This window comes from Pelodiscus sinensis, chromosome 16, assembly GCF_049634645.1.
Source record: "Pelodiscus sinensis isolate JC-2024 chromosome 16, ASM4963464v1, whole genome shotgun sequence".
In the NCBI taxonomy this organism is placed as follows: domain Eukaryota; kingdom Metazoa; phylum Chordata; order Testudines; family Trionychidae; genus Pelodiscus; species Pelodiscus sinensis.
Window position 1 is genome coordinate 19,284,439 of NC_134726.1, and position 24,588 is coordinate 19,309,026.

At 43.4% G+C, this 24,588-nt stretch overlaps 1 long non-coding RNA gene across 2 annotated transcripts in view; it reads left to right on the forward strand.

The window, feature by feature from the left end:
* The first annotated feature begins 1,007 nt into the window (after positions 1 to 1,007).
* Positions 1,008 to 24,588, forward strand: part of LOC112544655 (uncharacterized) — a 29,760-nt gene continuing 6,179 nt past the window's right edge. The window contains exon 1 of one of the 2 annotated variants that reach the window (XR_012896050.1): positions 1,008 to 1,198. This is a non-coding gene — a long non-coding RNA (uncharacterized LOC112544655). Of the gene's footprint in view, positions 1,199 to 4,030; positions 4,084 to 24,588 lie in introns of those variants that run through there. The other variant, XR_003088000.2, reaches the window with a different exon arrangement.

The window sequence follows — 24,588 nt, forward strand, 5'->3', positions numbered from 1 at the left end:
TTCCCTCCAGTAGCTTTCTCAACCTTCTGAAATAAAAAATTGTCTTCGATGCAGTCCAAGAACTTATTGGATAATCTGTGCCCTGCTGTGTTACTTTCCCAACATATGTCTGGGTAGTTGAAATCCCCCATCACCACCAAATCCTGCGCTTTGGATGATTTTGTTAGATATTTTTAAAAAAGCCTCATCCACCTCTTCCACCTGGGTAGGTGGTCTGTAGTGACCCCTATTATGACATCACTCTTATTTTTTATCCCCTTTAACCTAATCCATAGACTCTCAACATTTCTGTCTCCTATGTCCCTCTTCACCTCAGTCCAAGTGTATTCATTTTTAATATATAAGGCAACGCCTCCTCCTTTTTTCCCCTGCCTATCCTTCCTGAGCAAGCTGTACCCATCTATATCAAAATTCCAATCATATATATTATCCCACCAAGTCTCTGTGATACCAACTATGTCATAGTTATGTTTATTTACTAGCACTTAAAGTTCTTCCTGATTATTCCCCATACTTCTTACATTTGTATACAGGCAGTCCCCGGGTTACGTACAAGATAGGGACTGTAGGTTTGTTCTTAAGTTGAATTTGTATGTAAGTCGGAACTGGTACATATTGTAGGGGAAACTCTAGCCAAACATTTTTTTTAGTTTTGGATAGCATAGGGAAAGGTTAACTCCCCTCTAATGTTTGTTTTGTTGTCTGTTCCCCTGTTCAGAAGATTTCACATCTATTTCTGTCCCTGTGACAAACTCAGGACTAAAGGAGTAACTCATCAAATACCAAACAGCTCTGCACCATGCTTTGAGCGAATAGCTTTATTTCCACACACCACCCAGGGTTCTAGGAGGAGGGTCCTTTTTTTGCTAACACAATGAGGCCAGCACTTTGTTTGTTTTGGTGGAGTCTTTGTTTGCCCAGGGAGCCCAGCATGTATAGGGGGAGGAGGGGCGGAGAGGCTGCTTTTGTCTGCTGTTCGGCAGCCTGTTGCTCAGGGGAGGGGGCAGCCTGTTGCTGGCAGGGGGGGAGGGGGGAGGCGTGCAGGATGCGAGCCCGCGGGGGGGGGCAGCGGGCGTGGGGAGGCACTTTTCCTCTGCCCGCCAGCTCTGCGGGATCCCTGTCCCTGTGGCCAGCTGCTGCAGGCAGAGGCCAGTTGGAGCCGGCCGAAGAGGAGGAGGAGGTGGATTCTAGGACCCAGGTGAGCGAGCCCCGGGGACGCTGCTGCGCTCCAGGAGCCCGGCATGTATAGAGGGGAGGAGGGGCGGAGAGGCTGCTTTTGTCTGTTTGGCAGCCTGTTGCTCAGGGGAGGGGGCAGCCTGTTGCTGGCAGGGGGGTGGAGGGGGCAGCGGGCGTGGGGAGGCACTTTTCCTCTGCCCGGCAGCTCTGCGGGACCCCAGTCAGAGCCGGCCCGAGGAGGAGGAGGATCCTAGGACCCAGGTGAGCGAGCCCCGGGAATGCTGCTGCGCATGTGCGGGAGTTGCCTCACCCCGTTCGTATCTAGGGATCCGACGTAAGTCGGATCCACGTAAGTCGGGGACTGCCTGTATAGGCATCTAAGACACTGATTTGATTTTGTCCCCCAGTTCTGCCTTGTCCCTCCTTTATCTCTGCTATTATAGGGCATGTTCCCTCCCATTTCTGAGCCATCTCCCAGGTCTCCATGTTTTTCACTTACCTGTAGGCTTTGGTCACCTGTCCCCGTCAAACCTAGTTTAAAGCTCTCCACACTAAGTTAGCCAGTCTGCATCCAAATACTCTCTTCCCGTTCCTCGAAAGATAAAACCCCATCCCTGCTCAGCAGTCCTTCTTGGAACAACATCCCGTGGTCGAGGAAGCCAAAGCCCTCCTGGCAACACCATCTTCACAATCAGGCATTCACCTCCAGGATGCATCTGTCATTGCCACACCCATGTAAAGTAGGGGAGGAACATTATCCCCATTGCACAGATAGAAATTGTGATACAGAAAGATTGAGTGACTTGCCTATGGTCTCGTAAAAAGTGTGTGGTACATCCCAGAATAAAACTCACCTCTCCTCAGTTATAGTAAAGTGCTACCATGTTTTATGCTGACCAGATTGCAGGGACAAGGACAAAGAGAAGTTTCCTAACCTACAAAATACAGCATGCTAGATTTATATGCATCACACCAAGGAACAGGAACAGGAACATCACTGGAAAATTCATTTTAAAAAAACTAGATAAAACGCCTTGCTCCCGTCCCCCAGCACATGCTGAAGAAGCCATTTAACCTACAACCAACAAGACAAGTATTTAAAACTGTTACATCATTTGATCTGACATTGTGAATACTGTAAAAGTTAATTATAGAGTTTGGGGTGGCATTATCAACAATCCAGGGTGAATCAGTTCCTCTTGGCTCAAATTGACACAGATATGCACAGCAATGAATTGAATTTGCATCAAAAGTAACAGGAGAGAGGGGAAATATACAACAAGGGGGAAAAATCAAAGCAAAGATGTACAAAAGGCATGAAAACTATTCATTATCCTGCAAACAGAAAATGATTGATTCCCAGAATGGTCCAAATGGCAAAGACTGAAATGTGTCTAGTTTCAATGGCACCTCCCTTGTTTTCAGAATAATATTTCCTGAAAAGCAGCAAACTTGTACAAGTGCAGATTAGATTTGCCCTTTGGCTGCTTTTAATTTCTATCCCTGTGTTGTTTACTCAGATAATTTACTGGTTTGCATCAGTTTTTGTTTGTGGGAGTGTCTTGGGAATACTGTGCAGTAGATGTTAATTAACATTTTAAAGGTCACTTTCTTCCTGGTTCATAGCACTCATGATATAAGATGAGAGATGCATGTATTCCAGGCTGCAGCAAAAGCAGGGCTCTTGCAGTCCCACATGTTTGGGTGTCTGCTCATTTCAAGTGGCTACTTTTTGAGTGTCCATCGTGAGATTCATTGGTCCTGTTTTTCAGAGTTGCAGAGCAACCACTAGGCCCCCTGATGTCTGTGGAGCTATGGATAGTGGTGTAGATTAAGGAAAACCTCTATCTTGACTCTCCATACAGTGGGCTATGGTGGAGAAATGTTCCAGGCAGCCGTAAATGCATCTTAAAGTGACAGGCTACATTTTTCATTTCATCACCACCCCCACCCCCAAATTTTTACTTAACCTGCATCAGAAGCCCAGGCTACATTCATCAGGCCATGGTCACAGAACAGTTGCCAGGGATACTTAGAACTGTTTAAGATTAGTTTCAAATGTATCTACATATAAACTGATCAGCTGCTAAGCCCAGACTGTGGCCCTGAAGCATCTGGGCTGAGCCAGACATGAGGGCCATATACTGAAATGAGAGGCTACCAGAGGCCCAGAATGGACATGGAAAATATGAAAGGGTAGAAATTTGAGAGAAGCGAGGAGAGGCAGGGGAACCAGAAAGAACACCAGCTGGGGCACTTAGAGCAAGGAGATGAAGGAGTTGGAAGTGCAAGGAACTGCAGACCATAGATGAAGAGTTTTGGAAGGGGAGGTGATGGCCACAAGCCAATACCAAGGAGAAGCTTGGGAAGTGAAGAATGGATGGAGCTACATGGGCCTCCAAGAGGTGTGGACTGGGGATGCTGAGGACTAAGGTAAACCAAGGGAAGGACAAGGAAAAGGCTTTTCAGATTTGGGCCCAAGTTGAACAGCTCTAATACTAAATACTATTACTAAATACTAAATACTATTAAAAGCGCATAGCAAACTTCTGAACTATGTGTATCTCTGACTGGATTGTATCTAAAATGGGGTATAAATAGAATATCCTAGGAAAACTATATTTACCTGGAGCCAGTGAACAATCATTTGTTTTCTATGATTGAAGGAAAGTATAATTTGGTCAATTTTCTTGAGAGGGCTGAAATATAGTCACTCAGCCATTTGTCCTACAGCCAGTCTTTACATTCTGAGTCAATTAAAGGAACGGCATTAACTCATTAAAAGTCAGGAAGCTGAAAAGCAAACACAAAAGAGATCGGCCTGCTGTCCCTTTAACAAAGCTCCTCTGTTTTACAGCAGAAAGCAAGAGGAAAGCACTGCACCTGAGATCTACATTATTGAAACAGGTAGTCAGTCTTACAATCTTAATTAAAGAAAATCAACAATCTGAACTCACGATTGATGGCCAGGGAAGCAAAGCCAGAATCACGAACTTCAGAATTATCTAAGTTCCAAAAAGTCTTACTTAGGGAAGTGATTGGGTGGGGGTGAGGGGGTAGTTTCTACTGGTTAATAGTGTTGCCAGATGGTTTCAACAAAAATACCGGACACACTTGACATTACATCACAATCTATATTATATCTTATTTAGAAAATACCGGACACACATATTCTCCCATTTATATTTCCTCAATTTGTTTCCCGAACAGAAAGCTCAAATACTGGACTGTCTGGTTGAAAACCGCACACCTGGCAACCCTACTGGTTAGCTGAATCATTTTGGTATCTGGTTTCAGCTAAAAGGTTCTCCCAGAGGAAATCACTTGCTGCTTGTTGTATGGGCCAGAGCCAGCATTCTGTTTTTCCTCTGTAACCCCCAAGGAGATTACCTAGATCCCCGGGGCTCTGTCTGCTGGCAGTTTAGGGAGAGACACACTGTCCCCGGTAGGTTGGGGGAGCCAAGGCAAACTCAGAGTCTGTCCAGCAACCAATAGGGAGTGAGATGCCCCTCCCAGGGAGTTCAGGAAAGGGGAGAGGCCATTGTTTTTTATGAGTCAGTCTGGAGCCAGCCAGGGCAAGCGCAGGGCTGGCTGTGTGGGAAGCTGGTAAGCCCCAGGCCTGCATGCAGAGTTCCCCCTGAGAGCTGGCCTCTAGGGACCTGAAAACAAGACCCCTCCGCTGTGTTTTCCTTCCCAGTTTGTAGAGTTTGCTGGGAAACTTCCCCAGCCAGACTGAGTTAGCCATCCAGCTCCCTAGGTGGGACCAGTCACCACATGGTCAGCTCTGCTCTGCCTGTTAGTTCAGGGCTGCTGCTTGCTGTGTGTGTCTGGATGCTGGGCCAGGAGACAAGTTTGGATTTTAGTACAGTTGTGTAATCTGCACCTTGAGCCCTGCACCCCGTTGTGCTGAGGGGAAATCTTGGGACCAAAGCAGCCTGATTCCTGCCTGAATAGCATCCCTGCTAGTGTAACCACCATCAGGCATATTTGAACTTGGGATCTCAGAAGCAGAGTATAGACGTCTCTACCCGCTGAGCTAAACGCCAGCCCAGCCCATGCTGTAGAGGTCTCTTGATCTTAACTGTTGCTGTGGTCTATGTACCACTTGCATTGCTCAGTAACCACACTGTTTCAGCTACACCAGACTAACACGGCTACATTTCTATCACTATTCTACATGTGTGGGTTACACTAGCAGAGATCAGCCCCTCTGCAGTGACCGAGGAGTCCAGAGTCATCTCTAAACCAGAGTATCATTCATGGAGTTTGTGAGTGCACCATCTTTTAGTTAGTCAGGGAATTTGTTTTGGGGACCCCCTACTCCCTGAACTGTGTCCTCAAGCCAGGGAGTAAGGGTTTGGGGATTTTATAACCTGCTGCATATTTAACCTGTGGAGGGATTTACCACCGTCTCCTGCTTGAGAGTCCTTTGGGCTGTACTGAACCCAGTCAGCCACACTGCTAAACTACTGCGGAGAAGAATTTTGTGGGTCATAGGTCATCAAGGGCTCCGACAAAGTACACGTACCAACAGGACACTAATCTTACATTTGCTTCATCAAGTCATGTGACTGGGGAAAGTCACAGGTATTAGCAGCGTGGGCACTGGTGAACCTAAAAATAGTGTTTTACCTTGTTATGTTATAATTGTTTCCTGTTTAATATAATTATTGTGTTGAATATATTATATCTGTTTGTGTTATTTGTTGAAGTCTCCAACTATCTGGCAAGTAAGTGGGGATTATCCTGTGGTTAGAATTTTCCTCCCAAACTTCCCTGGTGACCCTGCCAGGAAGGAGTGAGGGGGGTGGAGGCACCGTCAAATAAATTCATAGGAAAAAATAAAGATACACCCTGCTGAGTGGGTGGCGGGATCCAGAAGAACCCAGACCTGTCCACCAAAACCTGTAGGCAGATTGGCCTTAAAGAAGGTAACCGGGTGGAGAGGGGCACTACACCTCTAGATCAGAAGTATAACAGTGCCACAAACACACTAATCATTTTGCCCTCCTGTTCTGTCCTACATAGCGTTATGAATGTTGCTTCTGAGGTAAAGTCAGGGTTCTCTGGGGCTCTGTCACTCAAGGAAAATCTCACCCCGTGGGGCTAGTATAGTAATTCAGCAAAATAAATTCTATCTTGACCATTCCTATATTGCCTTCCATTCAGAGTTCTTAAAGTGCCCCTCCCAGCCACTTCTAGCAAAAGGGAAGCTGGCTCACTAGTTAAGCTGTAAGCTAGAGACTTGGAAGACCCAGATATAACTCACTCACCGTTCCTCATCTGTATAATGGGGGTGATAGTTTAACCCACACACCTGGTGGGTGTGGTTTGCTGTCCCGTGTAGTAGTACTGAGACCACTTACAGCAAGAGATAGGAATGAGTGAGCTCTACAGCCTAAGCTGAGCCAGCTGGCTTTAAAACTCAATCTGTAGAGGCCCCTATGCTGAGCTTCTGAGGTACTAGGTTTGAATTGACCTGCAGGAGATTTCAATAGCACAGCTCCCCCTTGTCAAAGTTTTACCAGGAGCAATATACTTTCAAAATTGAAGTCCTTGGGACTTAAGAGTTAGGTATTTAACAGCTGGGTGCCCTGCTGCCCAGTGGAAATCACAGCCTCATGTTAGATGCCCAGACTCCCATGTATGTCATGTGGAGAGATAGGCACCTGAGGAAGGGTTTCACAGAAGCCAGTAACCTGAGTGTGGTGATGCTAAGCTAGGCAGTAGGAAATTCAGAGCAAAAGGCAAAGGGTGTGGCTTTCAGCCCAGATTCACAAATGGATTTAGGTTCTTAACTGATAGGTCCTGGAAGCCTTCTGAGTTAAGGGTACTAAGCAGGTTAGCAACATTAGGTTTCAGGTGTTTTTGCACATGCCCACTAATAATACCTTAGCCACCTGTCTAGGGACTTCAGCTATCTACAGGGTTAGGCGGTGGCAATGCACAGGTGTTATGAATGCCAGCAGCTCCTAAATATTAGACTTGGACATTTAAATAGGCAGTTAAATAATTATCCCTGGTCTACATTAGGGCTTTATTTCAAAATAACCCCCCCTCCCCTTCGGTCAAATTTATAAGTGGAGCATCCACACTTCCAAGCCCACTATTTCAAAATAAGGGGCTGCCTATTTCAAAAGCTGTTCTCCTGCTTTTCTCAATAAATAATGCTAATTTTGAAATAGTTATTTCAAAATAGCAGGGGTGTTGGCACTCCGGTGCCGCTTTTTCAAAATAACTCACCAGAGTCATTCGAAGTAATTACACCCCAGTGCTTCCTGGGGCTCTAAGTAGAGGTAGTATGTCCACAATAACGGACTCTGCTTTGGACTAATTTTGAGGCTTTCCCGTACTAGGGTCATGCTATTTTGATTTTGTAAAATCGGGCGTTATTAAGTTGAATTTAATTATTTCAAAATAGTTTTCTACTGTAGATGTGGCCTTAGTGACCTACATACCTTTGTGAATCTGGTGCTCAGGTGCTGTAATGATGCGGACAATACAAATACCTAAGCTGGATAGATAGCTATGCCTCCAAACAGCTGTATGAGATACATTAGATAAGTGCAATATATGATAAAACTGGTTCACAGAGAAAATTTAAGGTTTCACTCCTATTCATGTGTAAAATTAAATTAATTAAATGTTGGCATCAGTCTTGTATAAGGCGAAAGGACAACATTTGCAAAAATTATTGCGAAAAAGTTAATTTTAAATCAAAATTGGTCTTTTAGAAAGAGCTGCAAGAGTATATCATATAATTAATATATGTACATGTCCACCCTTCCTACAGTAGATCGATTACAATAGATACCATGTCTGGGTGTGAATCTATAGGTAACAATGTCTATTTACATAAGAATAAGAAGCAGCCAAGGATTTTGCTCACATTACAATGATAGAAATTGTGTCTTGTGTATGTACTGCTGCCCTCTGCTGATAACACTAAATATGAAGCACGTAATAGCAATTTTCATCAAAGAGTACTTACAGGCATTATTCTCTCTGCACCTCCTATCCAACAGGTAATTCATATTGTTCCCATCTGACAATGAAGCAGTCTGGTTAGGTTGGACCATATAACAAGTTATAATTAGAACAGGTGTTCCAGGCTACCCATCATCCATTACATTATTAGACCTATTCTTCTCATAAGGCGTTAAATATGCCAGACCTAACATGCCCATAGATTCCTCCTGTTGACTGACGTGGCAGGGCTGCTCCTTTATTGCCAAACTAGAATCATGGGGTTTTTTTATTCAAATGTCACCTGTATGATAATGACCATACAATCCATAAGCAAGAATCAGACAGCTGAAATCTGTAAGTTGTGCCCTCTTTCACAAGCTGAATTTGGACTTACCATATATTCCTGTCTGACTAAAGTTCCTATAAGCCTCTGCCTCTGCTGAAGGGACTGCCCACACCTTAATGTCCAACAGATATTGTCCTCCTTTTGGGGAGATTAAGCAATACATTTTTTCCAGTGTATGTGTATTGTAAATCTTGTTAGGTCGAGCAAAATGGCTAAACCAAACAAGCTGAAACTCTGACGTCCCATTGTGGAGCAGGATGCTGCTCTGTCAGATAGTCACCTCCTTACAAAGCATGGGAGAGAGAAGTCTCATTCTAAAAAGTAAAGGGGAACACTGATGCACTGTGTCAAAAGGGTCTTGCCGTGTTAGGATTCCTAGCCCTTGCATGCAAAGCACAAACTCAGTCATGTGATGCAACCAAGAGAAGGGTAGGAAGCTTTATATAAAAAAGCAATAGTGTTCTGATATTTTTCCTCAGTTTTCTTCCTACTAGTAATTTATGAATGGAAAAGTGCAGTTTCAGCTCTCTAGCCATGCATCTGTTGAAGTATAGAATTACCTTAAAAATAGCATGGCTCTTACAGTCAATGTGGTGTGCAATCAGCATGCACCTCACTTCCTGTGCCCTTGTTTTAAGTATGTGCCACTTTATTAATACCAGTAGAAAAAATGCTATGTGGGCAAAAACTAGCAGAATCTGGCAATCCTATGGAAGGGCAATGGTAAAGAAAATGTCTTGAGGGCTACACAAAAATTCCCAATGAAGTGCATGCAGCCCTCGGGTCTCAGGTTGCCCACCACTGGTTTAAAACCAGCTGCTTCGTTTGTTTGCATTTGCTAAACAAGACAAGCCTTATGGTACTGCAGGTTTGATTCCTGTGAAAATGAAATGCTTTCCTCCCAACTGGAGCTATTGTATAAAGTTCTTCCTAAACCACCCATTCTTTGCATTCAACTGTGCAATGCCCCATACTGACTGCACATCCTGCCATTTAATGAACTAGAATAGCAACATGATTGTGCTGCTCTGTGTTGCTTCCCAAGGAGAGAGGTGAGAAGGAAGAGGCAGGGTGCTGTTGGCCCCACCATCATTTTAACATCTAGCAATTTTATCAGAAGATGGATCAATTTTCTCTTCTGCCTGGAGGCCGCTCTGTCTTTAATCCCTTATTGGGGTGGATCTCGTTGGGTCCCCTCTCAACAATCGACCACATTTTGGCTTTTTCTTACCTTTCCATCAGTCAAGGGGTCCTTTGACTTCTTCTTTCCTACAACAATGATCAGCACAGCAACTGCCTCATTATGGAAGAAAGCCTTCCTGCCTCTGGCAGCCACTGGCTGAAGGAGAGTGAATGGCAGCAACAATTTCAGGACAATAATGAGAATATTGTACCACTTCCTAGTTTCCTGATCCCCAAACGCTATGTGAAAAGTAATTCGTGGTGCCATTCTGTATCCCAAGTCGGAGAGCAAATGCCCTGTATGCCACCCAGCTAGTCCTGATATAATCAATTGATCCTTCTCCAACACACAAAGATCAATACAACTAAGCGAATCGAATGTAAAAGCAGCTGCAAATTATATGCAGCTCCAAAATTCCCATTGAATTAACTAGCCATTGCATGTAGCAAGAGAAGATGGTACATCTTAATATCGTCCATTTCTTTCTTTCCTATAGAGTAAAATATAATGAGCCTCCAAAGGTAGAAAGAAAGGACTACTGTTTCCTTGTGTGATGGCAACGCTGTAAACCTCAGCACAAAAAGCTTGATATTATACCTCAGACTTTGACTTTGCAATTCAAGAGATCTTAATATATGTCAAGCTAATAGGGCTTGACTTTGGTTGGGTCACTTAATCCTTCTGGCTATGTCTAGACTGGCAAGTTTTTCCACAAAAGCAAGTGCTTTTGCAGAAAAACTTGCCAGCTGTCTACACTGGCTGCTTGAATTTCCGCAAGAACACTGACGAACTCATGTAAGAAATCAGTGCTTCTTGCAGAAATACTATGCTGCTCCCGTTCGGGCAAAAGTCCTTTTGCGCAAAAGCTTTTGCACAAAAGGGCCAGTGTAGACAACGCGGTATTGTTTTGCGCAAAAAAGCCCCGATTGCGAAAATGGCGATCAGGGCTTTTTTGTGCAAAAGCGCATCTAGATTGGCAAGGATACTTTTCTGCAAAAAATGCTTTTGCGGAAAAGCGTCCGTGCCAATCTAGACGCTCTTTTCTGCAAATGCTTTTAACGGAAAACTTTTCCGTTAAAAGCATTTGCGGAAAATCATGCCAGTCTAGACGTAGCCTCTGTGTTTAGAGGGGATAAGTGGGGATACTAATTTCCTACCTTGTCAGAGATGTGTTCAAAATACACACCTGAACATTGTGTGGTGCTCTGATATTACCACAGTGAGGTCCATGGAATAGCCTATAAGAAAACAAACATGCTTTTGAAAACCAATCCTATCCTATGCTAAAAATGAAGTAAGCTAAAAACAAGGAAGATGTGTTTTAAAAACATAAGAACCTCCAAGTCGTCTTCATCTTCCATTAAAAATATATAGAATAATAGAATTGTAGGGATGGAAAGGACCTTGCGAGATCATCTGGACCAGTTCCCTGCACTCACGGCAGGATTAAGTACAATCTATTCTAGACCACCTCTGATGGTTTTTTGTCTAACCTGCTCTTAAAAACTTCAATCATAGATTCCATAACCTCCCTAGACAATTTATTCCAGTGCTTAGCCATCCTGACAGGAAGTTTTTGGTTTTTTTTCTAATGTCCAACCTAAACAATCCTTTCTGCAGCTGAAGCCCATTGCTGCTTTGCCACATCTTCAGACATTAATGAGAACAACTTTTCTTCCTCCACTTTGTAACAACCTCTCATGAACTTTTGTTATCATGTCCCTTCTCAGTCTTCTCTTGTCCAAACTAAACAAGCCCAGTTTTTTGAATGACTAGCCTCACTAGTCATGTTTTCTAGATCTTTAATCCTTTTTTGTTTCTCCCAACTTGTCTACCTCTGTCCTGAAATCTTGTGGCCAAAACTGGATACCATACTTCAGTTGAGGCCTAATCAGCATGGAATAGAACAGAAGAATTGCTTCTTGCATCTTGCTTACACCACACCTGCTACTACATCTCTTTGCTTCTCTTGCAACAGGTTCACACTGTTGCCTAGTATTTAGCTCGTGATCCACTATGACCCCCAGTCCAGATTCCTGTAGCCAGCACTCCATCTGAGGCAGTCACGAACCATGTGTGCAGCTGATGGTTCCTTCCTAAGTGCAATACTTTGCATTTGTCCTTGCTGAATTTCATCCTATTTACCTCAGCCCATGTCTCCAGACATGCCACCCTGGAACAAAAGAATTAAAAGGAAAAAAAAAAGACTCCCTGAAAATGTAACACAGTGCTCTCCCATTTTAGAGCAATTGTGAATATGTTTCTTTAAAAAAAGAAAACTGGCTTTATTAAGTCAACTGACATGTAATGGCAATTAACTCAGCACATAGGCAGGGGAACTGGGGTGTGTGGGGGAGGGGGGTGCCGCAGTACCCCTGGACTCCTGGCCTAGCACCCAGGAACCCATCTGACTTCCACCCCATGCCTAGAGACCCAGTCGCCATCCAAAGCTCCAGGGGGTCTGCTGCTAGCTCCACGCCTGGGGTCCTGGTTCTGCCCTGCATGCCTGGTCAGCATGGTTGCTGGCTCTGCACACCGGAGAGCTCTGCTTCAGCTCCCTATGCTGGGGCTCTGCCGACAGCCCTGGATGCCAGCTGCTGGCCTGTATGCCAGGACTTTACTCCTGGCCTGAGCCAAGGGAGAGGGGAAGGATACAAGTAAGAAGTGGGGATGTCAGCAGCCTCACTCTTAAAAATGTTCCCTCACCACTGACTCAGCAAGTGCAATTTAAGCTGCACTAAAACAATTTTGCACTAGCCAGAGATTAAATTGACCTGATCTTTTCTTTTTTAAAACACATATCTATAAAGGATACTCTAGAAAATTGAATAGACTATATCCCTAAATAGTCACTGAATGTCGAAATTTTATACACGTGTACATGTGAATACATGTGCTATTTATTGCTTTAAAGACTGAATTTGATTAAAACAGTATTTTGAACCAAGTTGGATATAATTATCATGTAATTCACAAAATATATGAACCATTAAAGCTCTGTGACATCTCTTTCCCATGCTATGGATTCTAAGAGGGATTAATGATACCAATAAATCCATTCCCTTAGGGAAGACTATAACAGAAATGGGAAATGGTTCAAAATACAGCCCACCTGGTAGTTTTATAGCCCTATATGAATTCTGTAATCATTCTAAGGAAAAGGTGATTAGTACCAGCAACAGGAGTTGAATTGGTAGCATCAGTTGTATCCATTTTGACAGCAGCACTGTCCTTAAGCCCCCGTTTTGTGACTCTGATGAAAATGATTCCACCAGCCAGCAAGTGCCGATCACTTCGTACCATGCACAATTGAGATGACCAAATAAGGAAGGCAGAATTTGCACTTACAGAAATAACCAACTGCCAGAACAATCACACAATGCCTTCATTTGATCTGAGCACTTTATTGTGGAAAGAGAGTGAATTTAAAAATGCAGAGTCAGAACCTCAGTGGGTGGAAAAAGTAGAGCTTCTCTGAAGTCAATAAAAATAGGCCAATTTATTCCAGCTAAGGATATGGCCTGTAGAGTACTTGCTCCATCAGCTACACCCTGAATTCCTGCAGTTTTCTATGGCTGGATCTTTTGGCTTCAGTCAAGTCAGTACAAGTCTTCTTAGGGTGCTAGGAAGGAAAAGGGGCCATGTTGTAATGCATTCATGTCAGCAGAGGAAATATGTCCCTCCATGGCCATGGATGGTATTGGTTTTATCCACCATGTCAGGTGCATTAATGAAAGCCTATCCCAGAATCTTACCAAGAGTCAGTGGCGACCCTGGAATCATGCCATGAGCACCAAGTACGGATGATTCTCAATAGATTGTAATGGCTCATGCCTTTCCAGTCAGCACCCCTCAATGGGGATTGCAAGCGCTTGGCAGCTTTCTGGATTCAGTCTGCAGCATTTTTTTCATATCTACTTAGTAGTAAATTGTCCTGAGATTTGCTTATGCAATCAGGTAGTTAGCAGCATAAATACTCCAAACTGTGCTCCCAGTTCAACTGCAAGTGCAAATCTGTACCCTTTTGAAAAATTGCTCTAAATCCATATATATATAATTTAACCAAATATTAATACAAAATACACTTTGAGGCTGTCAGCCGCAAGGATCAGTACCACTGCAAAAGAAAGAGAGGTTTTCTGTGACTTCCATGTTGATGTTCTTACATCCTTTCCTGGTACCTGCCCCAGCAAGGGTTTGACTTTCTGATATGCAGAGTCCGAGTGTATACGCAGCTTAGAGACACAATAGATAATCACTTGTTGGTGCTGATGACCCAATTCCCAGCTGTGACCTCTTAAGATGTGGCCTCAAAGACAAGGAATAAAAACATACATAAAAAGTGAAGTTATTTTTCCAATAAAATAAGGATTTGTGTTGCCACTTTCCCATCAGTAGTAAACCACTGTGGGAGTTCACCACCATGTATTCCATTAATATTCAGTTCATGTCCAGTATGTGTAACATCCAGCTATCCATGGGGATTTAATCATATTTATCAGTTATGAAATACACTTCTGAGAACTGAGTAGAACCATCCCTAAGCACCAGCAAGACAAGACTCTGCACTTGCAGGCCTCACTAATATTCTTGGCAACTCACAGCATAGCGGTGCAGTCAGCTGTTACCAAGCCAGAGCAACTCTCTGTCATATTTGTCCCCTTTGCATCTCCTAGCAGCATGGCTGGAAGAGGAGGGATCTCATCCTAATAGGAAATAATGTTGATCTTGCTGTTAATGCACTAGCTTGGGCCTCAGGAGATTTGGATCCATGTCCTGGCTCTGCCACAAACTTCTTGAATGATGTGAGTCTCCCTATGCCTCATTTCTGCATCTGTAAAATGGGTTAATAACACTTCTCACCCTTCTTCTATTTATTTATACTGTATGCCCCACAACACAGACACTATCTGCTATACTGTTTTTGTACAGTGCCTAGCACAATGAGATCAGGCCTCTAGTTGTTATGCTAATACAAACATATACCTCCCTTCTGCCAGCTTGATATTCCAGTCTAGCATAATGCTCCTTACTGGTCCTGCTTCTTTTTCTCTTTTTGAATGACTCAATTAGAGGAGAAGTTAATAATAATTTGGAAGAGGACCATCCAAACCTTGAGAGCTGCTGCCATTGATCTGGAAAGTAACACGTAAGAACTGCCATACTGCGTCAGACCTGGAGTACGTCTACACTACAGTGCTATTTCGAGATACTTCCAGTATTCTGAAATAGCTATTCTGTAACCAGCCCATTATTTTGAAATAGCTTTTGAATAATGGGCTTGCTATTTTGACATCCCTGTAAAACTCATTCCATGAGGATTAAGGGATGTTTTGGAATAGTGCTCTATTTTGAAATTTGGCACTGTGCAAACAGCACCAAATTTTGAAATACACTTGAAATAAACTACGCAATTTGGTTGCTCAAATTACATAGCTTATTTCGAGCTACGGGTGCAGTGTAGATGCATCCCAAAGGTCCATCTAGCATAGTATCCTGTCTTTCAACAGTGGCCAAAGTCAGATGCCCCAGAGAGAGTGAACAGAATTGGGAATCATCAAGTGACCCCTTTCCTGTCATCCATTTCTAGCCTCTGATAAAAAGAGGCTAGGGACACCATTCCTACCCATTCTGGTTAATAAGTACTGATGAACCTAACCTCCATGAATTTGTCTGGTTCTTTTTTGAACCCTGTTAAAGTCCCAGGTTTCACATCATCCTCTTGCAAAAAGTTCTTCAGGTTGACTGTACACTGAATGAAGAAAAATTTACTTTTGTTTGTTTTAAACCTGCTACCCGTAAATTTCATTTGGTGACCTCTAGTTCTTATATTATTGGAACAAATAAATAACTTCCTTATTCACTTTCTCCATACTTGTCATGATTGTGTAGACCTCTATCATATCCCCCCTTAGTCTCCTCTTTTTTAAGCTGAAAAGTCCAAGTCTTTTTAACCTTTCTTCATATGGGACTTGTTCCAAACCACTAATCACTTTTGTTGCCCTTTTCTGAACCTACTCCAATGCCAATATATCTTTTTTGCGATGAGGTGACCACATCTCTACTCAGCATTCAAGATGTGGGCGAACCATGGATTTATATAGAGACAATAAGATATTCTCTGTCTTACTCTCTAACCCTCTTTAAATGATTCCTAACATTCCGTTTGCTTTTTGACTGCCGCTGCACACTCAGTGGATGTTTTCAGAGAATTATCCACAATGACTCCAAGATCTCGCTGTTGAATGGTTATAGCTAAATTAGTCCCCATCATCTTGTATGTATATTTGGGATTATTTTTTCCAATGTGCATTACTTTGCATTTATCAACATTAAAATTCATTTGCCATTTTGTTGCCTAATCACCTAGTTTTGTGAGATCCTTTTGAAGATCTTCGCAATCTGCTTTGTTCTTAACTATCTTGAGCAGTTTCGTATCATCTGCAAATTTTGTCACCTATATATTGGCTCCATAATTTATGGTAATTCTATTTCTTTCTCTTTTTTAAAAAATGCATGCATATGTCCTCACTATATGAAGCTTGGGATAGGGTAATAAATCCCTCCTATTGCTCATTATACTTTTTCTATATTTCTGCTAATTTCCTGATATTTTAATTTTTCATTCATTTTGGTTCATTTCCCTTTAAGGCATTGTAATTAATGGACTATTCTAATTTCCTTTGAGACAACATTCTTAATTGCAGTAATTCTCACTTATATCTTTTAGGCATCCCTGCTGGCATTGATTTATTTCCATTTGCATTCCTGCATGCTACAATTATGAATACTCAGTTACTACATGTAGACAGCTAGTCCCCAGCCCTTTCATTGTTTTTGGGGTGCTTTGGAGCTCTGACATGCCAGTTTTAAATGCCTGGTAGACAAAGACCCAAAAGCCTAATATCAAGCCTAATTCATAATTCCACTTAAAGTGTTGTTCCATACATTTCACAATGGTAGTATTGATCACCATGGGGCCAACAGCTTTCGTGGGCCCCCAGGCAAGGTGGGAGGGAGCCATCTTCATGCCCCTGGAAGGGGCAGGGCTTCAGAAGGAAGAACCAAAGCCAGGGCAGCCAGCTCTCAGTATCCCCCAGACTGCAGTGGTAGGCCCCCTCCCCCAACCTCTGAAGCCATGAAGAGCATGTGGAATGCACTCCAGTAGTGATTTAAAGGGCCTAAAGCTCCGACTGCCACCATTGCAGTAGCAGCTGCAGCGGCCAGAAGCCCCGGACACCTTTGGATTGCCAAGCACCAGGGCACCTGCCTTCTTTGACCCCTCGCACTGGTGGGCCTGATTGACCACTGTGGTGGTCATTTTCAGATGATACCTCAAGGCCTATGTTAATACAAATATAATTGCAGGGCTATATAAGAGGTGAATACAGGAGTGTCTAGAGTCACCAGCTGCACCCTATATTAAGATAGTGTTGTCAAATAAACTAAGGGAAATAGAAATATATAAAAAAGGAGTTTCCAATGCTGGTTAGGATATGGAGGAATTGAGACTTCTCTGTATGCTCTCTATCGTACTTCAGAGGAAAATAATAGACTGTTCAAGATGCCTAGAGTTAGGCTACCCAGAGACCCCATAGAAGCCCTGATAGGTTAAAATCCAAAAAAATTTATTTGCTCAGGGACCTTTGATAACACAATTCCTACTAGCAGCAAGATGTGTGTCAGCTCATTTCTTGAAAAGGGCAGCTCCCTGAGGGCTAGGAACATGCAGAAATAAGTATGGGGAATCCTTCCACTGGGCGGGGTGTGTGTGTGGAATAACAGAGTGGCCTTGTGGCAGGGTCAAATATATTTTAGAATATAGGCTTGCCGTTTTTGGATTCTGAACAGAATGAGAACACAGATCTTGATAAGAGATTGGCCAAATGCAGGTGGGTCTTTAAAGGCCATAAGTATAAGAATAAGATTTGTTAACTCTTGCATAGAAAGTTCATGTAGGTCATAATATTTTGTTAAAACTATCAAAGGGAGATTGGCAGTATTTAAAACTAAAGTCTTCTATTTAAGCACATAAGACTGTTATGGGTAGCAGAGCTAGTTATTCCATCCTACCATTTTTTTCTAATTCCCCTTTGGAAGGAACTACTTTGACACGTTGCTATTATTATTTATATTGCAGAAAGACCTTGAGGCTCTAGCCCCATTGTGCTTGCCACTGCATAAACACACAGCAGAAAGTTTCTGAAACCAAAGAACTTACAGTCTAAACATGTGCGGGGATAAAACAGTTAAAATTCTATGTCCACTCGTTGGCCTCTTCTGATGCTATCTCGCACAGTGTTAGTTACATTGTAGCCATTTGTACACTGGAAAGCAATCTGAGCCCACCAAACCATTTCCAGCAGGCCCTCTAAAAGCCATTGGGGCAACCCCTTTTAGTCACTGACATTATAGATAAAATGAGGTAGAGCCAAAAAGCTCTGTATGCCATTACCAGGCTCCTGAGTCACCCAGTCCCCATGGTTACTTGTTTCTTTCTTTGCTTTTCATTCTCTTATCCACAGTTACTCCATATGATTGTAAAGCTTTACAATAAGATGAAAAATAATGCAATTATAACACAAGGTAAGTATACTGGAAATTGTTTGAAAGCCAAAAAATAAAAACACCCACCCCTACAAAATAATTATCTTTATAGAACAAACAGAAATACAACAAATATTGTTATGTTAATGAAGTAATGTGCTACTTTCATTTTCTAGTTAAGCAACAAGTGAAAAATCTCAACCATTGTTTTAAGATTAGTAGTTAAGTATTCACCTTTCCTGTCCTGGTCAGATAAAGTTGCAATGGGAGAACACTGGATTGCAGCAAGATGGAAAAGGATTAACCAATTAGGATGATTAAATAGCTAATTAGGAGAAGGCTGAAGGACCAAATATGTTTAGAAATATTTGTAAGGACAGTGTAAACTGATTTTACAGATTTCCTCTCTTCAAATCTGTGTTTATTGCACATGCAGTTTACATATAAAAAGTTACGTCCAGTCTGTGCTAAAACAAATAGTAAACAAAATGGAAGTAAGTGTACATTATAATGAAATCAGAATTAAATTCTAATGTAGGCATCACAAACCCTTTCACTCTATACTCCTAGGCAAAAGTCACTCCTTCACTGTTATTTATTCCCACAAGTTTACCCTGTAGGCAGAATTGGACTGCATCAGTGTGTCTAGACTACAGGATTTTTTTGAAAAAAGTGGCCTTTTTCGAAAAAACTTCTCCTGCTTCTAGACTGCTGCCGCATTCTTTCAAAAGTAAATTGAAAGAACCCGGCAGTTTTTTCGACCGCGGAAAACCTCATTTTACGAGAAATAATGCCTTTTTTCGAAAGCCCTCTTTCAAAAAAGGCGCTATGTAATGCAAACTGTGCTTTTTCAAAAGAGAGCACCCAGATTAACTGGGTGTTCTCTTTCAAAAAAGCGGCTTGCTTTTTCGAAAATACTGGTTGTAGGCTAGATGCTCTTTTTAAAAGGGGCTTTTTCAAAATTATCTTTCATAAAAGCCTCCTTCGAAAGAGGCTTGCAGTCTAGACGAACCCCATGTGTGTAAATTCTCTAATAGTTCATAGTAGCATGTGGGCAAATGCAAAAGTTATTTGGGCCGTAGGCGAAAAGTAGTACAGGTGTCATCATTAAGAGTGTTACTACTTTTGATGTTCGCGAGAAGTTCATGGTACGTAGCAAACATTTAAGTGCATCTTGCTGATGTAAAAAGCTTCCCTGTTGAACATCTTTCCAGAGTCCAAATAATAAACATTAAAAAACCCTTTAGCTGATGTAGTACAGCTGCCATCACACCTTTGGAGTCACATTCACCGCCTTTTGTACTGTTGACTCCAAGGCACATTGGCAGCATGTTGTACCTAAGGCAATGCACTTGATTGCAGCATGGAGACCCCATGGTTCACAGCTTAGGCCTGAGGGGAGGGCAGGGACTGTTTCCTTGGTGTGGCCTTTGCAGACCACAAAGGCATACTAAGGGGCAGGTAGCAGAATGGCCCTGAGATGCATGTGTGCAAATCTCCTACTGCGCGTGCATATATGGATGTCTGTGTTCAGAATGTGGATGTTTTCTCTGAACATTTCTCTCACCTTTTTCATGCCCTCTGTGTGTTACACTGCAGGGGTCTCAAACTCCAGGCCTGTGGGCCATCCCCAACTGGGCCAATTGCACAACCTCATCCCCCAAGGATGGGTCAGGAGGGGCGTAAAAGGGAGCCGTCCATTACCATTCCCCAAGCCCTGCCCCTTCCTGCCATTGTCCTGCCCTCTCCCTCTCCCAGCACTCCATCCCCAAGGATGCGGCTTCGAGTATCACTGGATGGGGGGGCCTGACGTGGAGTGGCTGCAGCAGTCAGCTCTCACCCCCACACACACACTTCCCACAGCAGCAGGAACTTGAGGGAAGCAGAGCAAGAGCGCTCGCCAAGTGCTCTCCACTGCCCCACGATTCCTGCCATTGTAGTGAGAGCAGGGGGCAGGATGCCCGACGGCTGCTGCTGTGCCACAACAGCCTCCCCGCCCCCCATGATTCCCCAAAGCCACATACTTGGGGGATGAGGTGCCATGAGGGGGAGAGACCGGGGTGCTGGCAGGAAGGGGCAGGGCTTGGGGAACAGTAAAGGACAATCCTCTCCTCCTCCCAGCCTGCTGGGTCTCCTGGGCTGGATTGCTCTGGCTGGGAATGGCCCACGGGCCATTATACTGGGGACATTACGGGGTGCTGACAAGCATGTCTGATCTATGGGCAGTCACAGACCTTGCTGAAGCTGGCGGATATTCTGGACACCTTTCATTCAGGCAAAATGAGAACACGATCAAATACCCTTTTGCTTAGACAAATAGCCTTTTGCTGAACTAAGCCACCCTCAAAGGGATGGGTCAGCCTAGCAAAGCCTGAGTAGAAGCTGAGCCATACGGCCTGAGGGGTTTCCTTTGGTAGAGCTGCTCTGAGTAGAAGCTGAGAGAGCGCTTCTTTCCAGAAGCCCGCTGGCTAGAAAGATAGGCTTGGAAATTAAGGAAGGAAATTGCTCTGTTTGTTGTTGCTACTGTGTTAAAGCAAACAGGACTTCGTGTACTCTCTTTGTAAATCTACAGGATTGCACCAGAGAAATAGTTGAGTCTATAATCCATTTTTCTTAATAGAAACAACCCAGAACGGCCCTGACTATTGGCTAGCTGCTCAGGCCAAAGGGGCAACCATATTGTCGATGGGAATATCTGCTTTCGTAAGAACAGCCATATTGGGAGCCATAATGGTTCCTTTAATCCAGTGTCCTTCTAACAGTAGCCAATGCCAGGTGCTTCAGAGGGAGGGACCAGAACAGGACAATCATTGAGTGATATGTCCCATCTTCCAGCTTCTGGCACTCAGAACCTAGGGACACCCAAACCATGGTGTTACATCCCTGAGCACTATGGCTAATAGCCATTGAAGGAGCTATCTTCTAGCAATGTACCTAGTTGGGTTTTTAATCCAGTTATAGTTTTGGCCTTCTCAACATCCCCTGGCAACGAGTTCCACAAGTTGATTGTGCATTGTGTGAAGTATTTTCTTTTGTTTGTTTTAAACCTACTCTCTATTAATTTCACTGGGCAGCCCCTGGTTTTTGTGTTATGTGAAGGAGTAAATAACATTTCCTTATTCACTTTATCCCTATAGGCCTCTACCACATTCTTTTCCCCCACCCGTAGTCATCTCTTTTCCAAACTAAAAAGTCAGACTTTTTAATCTCTTCTCCGGAAGCTGTTCCACACTTTTAATCATCGGTGTTGCCCTTTTCTGTACCTTTTCCAATGCTAATACATCTTTTTTGAAGTGGGGCAACCAGAACTGCATGCAGTATAGAAGGTCTGGGTATCTATGGAGTGGTATAGTGACATTATGATATGTATTGTCTATCACTTTTCTAATGGTTTCAAACATTGTTTGCTTTTTTTGACTGTCGCTCACAGTCAGCAGATCTTTTCAGAGAACTAAACACAATGGCTACGTCTACACTGGCCCCAAATTCCGGAAAAGTGATGCAAAGCAGGTAAGTCAGAATAGGGAAATCCGCGGGGGATTTAAATATCCCCCCCGCGGATTTAAATAAACATGTCCACCGCTTTTTCTCCGGCTTGGGGCAAAGCTGGAAAAAAGCGTCTAGACTGGCGCGATCCTCTGGAATAAAGCCCTTGAAAGTAGGAATAAGAGATCCTCCGGAAAAGGGCTTTATTCTGGAGGATCGCGCCAGTCTAGACGCTTTTTTCCGGCTTTTCCCCAAGCCGGAGAAAATGCGGCGCACATGTTTATTTAAATCCGTGGGGAGGATATTTAAATCCCCCGCGGATTTCCCTATTCTGACTTACCTGCTTTGCATCACTTTTCCGGAATTTGGGGCCAGTGTAGACGTAGCCAATGATTCCAAGACCTTTTTGAATTGTAGCCACTAATTTAGATACTATCATTCTGAATGTAGAATTGTGATTATTTTCCAATGCACGTTATTTTGCATTTATCAACATTGAATTTCATCTGCCATTTTGTTGCCCAGTCACCCAGTTTTGTGAGTTCCCTTAGTAACTCTTTGCAGTCTGCTTTGGACTTCACTACCTTAGTATCATCTGCAAATTTTGCCACCTCAATGTATACCTCTTTTTACAGATCATTTCTGAGTACGTTGAACAGTGCTGTGGTCCCAGTACAGATCCCTGATGACACCACAATTTACTTTTCTCCTTTCTGAAAACTGGCAATTTATTTCTACCTTTGATTCCTTGTAAGCAGTTACTTATCTATGAGAGGCCTTCATCTTATCCCATCACTGCTTATTTTGCTTTACAGCCTTTGGTGAGGGATCTTGTCAAAGGCTTTCTGAGGTACAGTATAGCCACTGGATCATGGGAGGTGGATATCGAAGGCAGGGGAAGGCATTGCCTTTCCAAATTGCCTCACATGACTCTGCCCATGCTCCACCAGAGTCCAGGTCCCCTCCTAGGCCTCCCATGCCAGAGTCTAGGGCAGGCAGACTGGTGCCGTGCCGCACTGCCTGCCTTCCCAGCGCTGGGGCCACTCTGCCCACCCATCGCTAGGGGGCCCCAGTTATACTGCCTGCTCAGCATTGGTCTGGCGGGTTGGCTGTGGGAGGTGGGAAGACATGCTGTCTGGAGCTTTAGGGCTAGCGCAGCCACACTGCCAGGAGCTCCAGAGTTCTGGGGTGGGGAAAACTGAGGGAGCTATCCTGAGGCAGGGGGCAGAGGCCAACAGTTCTCATTCACAGCTGGGAAGGCTAGGCCCCGGTAGGCATGGAAAGGGCGCAACCATGGGCAGAAGGGCTAGGGTTGTCCCTGCGTGTGTTGATCAAAGAAAGTGAGGTATGTTTTCCATTCACAAAAACAATGTTGACGCTTTCCCCAACAAATTGTGCCCCTCTGTATAACTCATCATTCTATTCTTTATTATTCTGCAACCAATGTGCTTGGTACTGAAGGTAGGGTTACTGGCCTTTAATTGCCAGGATTGCCTCTAAAGCCTTGTTTAAAAAACACGGCGTTCCATTAACTATCCCCCAGTCATTTGGTACAGAAGCTGATTTAAATATGTTAGAGTGCAATTATTTCTGTAATGTCACATTTGAGTTCCCTCAGAACTCTACAATGATTACTGTCTGGTCCCAGTGACTTATTACTGCTTAATTTATCAATTTATTCCAAAATCTCCCCTAATGACACCTCGCTCTGGGATTTTTCCTCAGATTTGTCACCTAAAAAAACATAGCTCCAGTGTGGGCGTTTCCCTCACATCTTCTGCAGCGAAGACTAATGCAAAGGATTCATTTAACTTCTCTGTAGTGGTTGCATCTTCCTTGAGTGCTCCTTTTTCTCTTCGACCATTCAACCTGACTGCAGGTTTCCTGTTTTTGATGTACTTAACTTTTTTTTTTTTTGCTGTTAGTTTTTGAGGTTTTAACTAGCTGCTCTTCACATTCTTTTTCAACCTACCTAACAATACTTGTACAGAGATACAATTTTCTCTGAATTACTGGTCTGAAGAGACATGGTGAAGGAAGGAGAGGGGAAGGCCAGAGAAAATGTAGGGAGAAAAATATCAAAGTAAATTCCAGGGAAATATAGAGAGTCTTTTATTGTTTTAAAGAGTGCAGCCAAACACTTTTCCATATACAGCTTAGTGATTCAGGTATTTTGAAGTGATGAGAGCCACTCCTGTATGCTAAAGCCAAAGCCCTTGCATCCCTATTTGCTTCTGCCCACCAAACAAATAGAAATGTCTTATCTGCTTTGTCTGTGACTCCATCCCATACCGCAAGGAACAGTGTGATTTGCCACCCAATCTACAAGGTGTAAAGGCACAAGGCAGTGCAGAACCATTCTAGCTACCATGCTATGAGCAGACCAGCTAAGTACCTGTGCCCTCAAGGTGCTGAGCATTCTCAGTTCATTCACCTCAGTAGGATTTGAGCTGAGCACCTCACTGGATCAAGCCCTAATAACCATGCTATATGGGGCAGGTGCTTTAGATATATTTGTTTTATGTGTTGAAGTCTTATCTCAGGAATTTGTGGTGTCTGAGCATGAGGAGAGCAAAGGAAAAACCTGTCACACGCTTTTATGCTCAGTCACTTTCTCATATTTCTCATTCTTATCAACTTGGCAGCTCTGCAGTGTGTGTGTTGGGTGGGGGGGAAGGGGGGAGTCCAACATAATAGTATTGAAAAATAAAACACAAGCAACATTACAAAGTGCACAGGCTGTGAAGGAAGACATGGGAGAAGATGGATGAAGGGATAAAATTAACTCAGTCATTGCTGATCCATAGTAAATGTAGCCCAAAATTTCCAAGTATTCATTGGAAGTCTCAGTTCACCATGCACATGGGCTTGGATCAGAGAA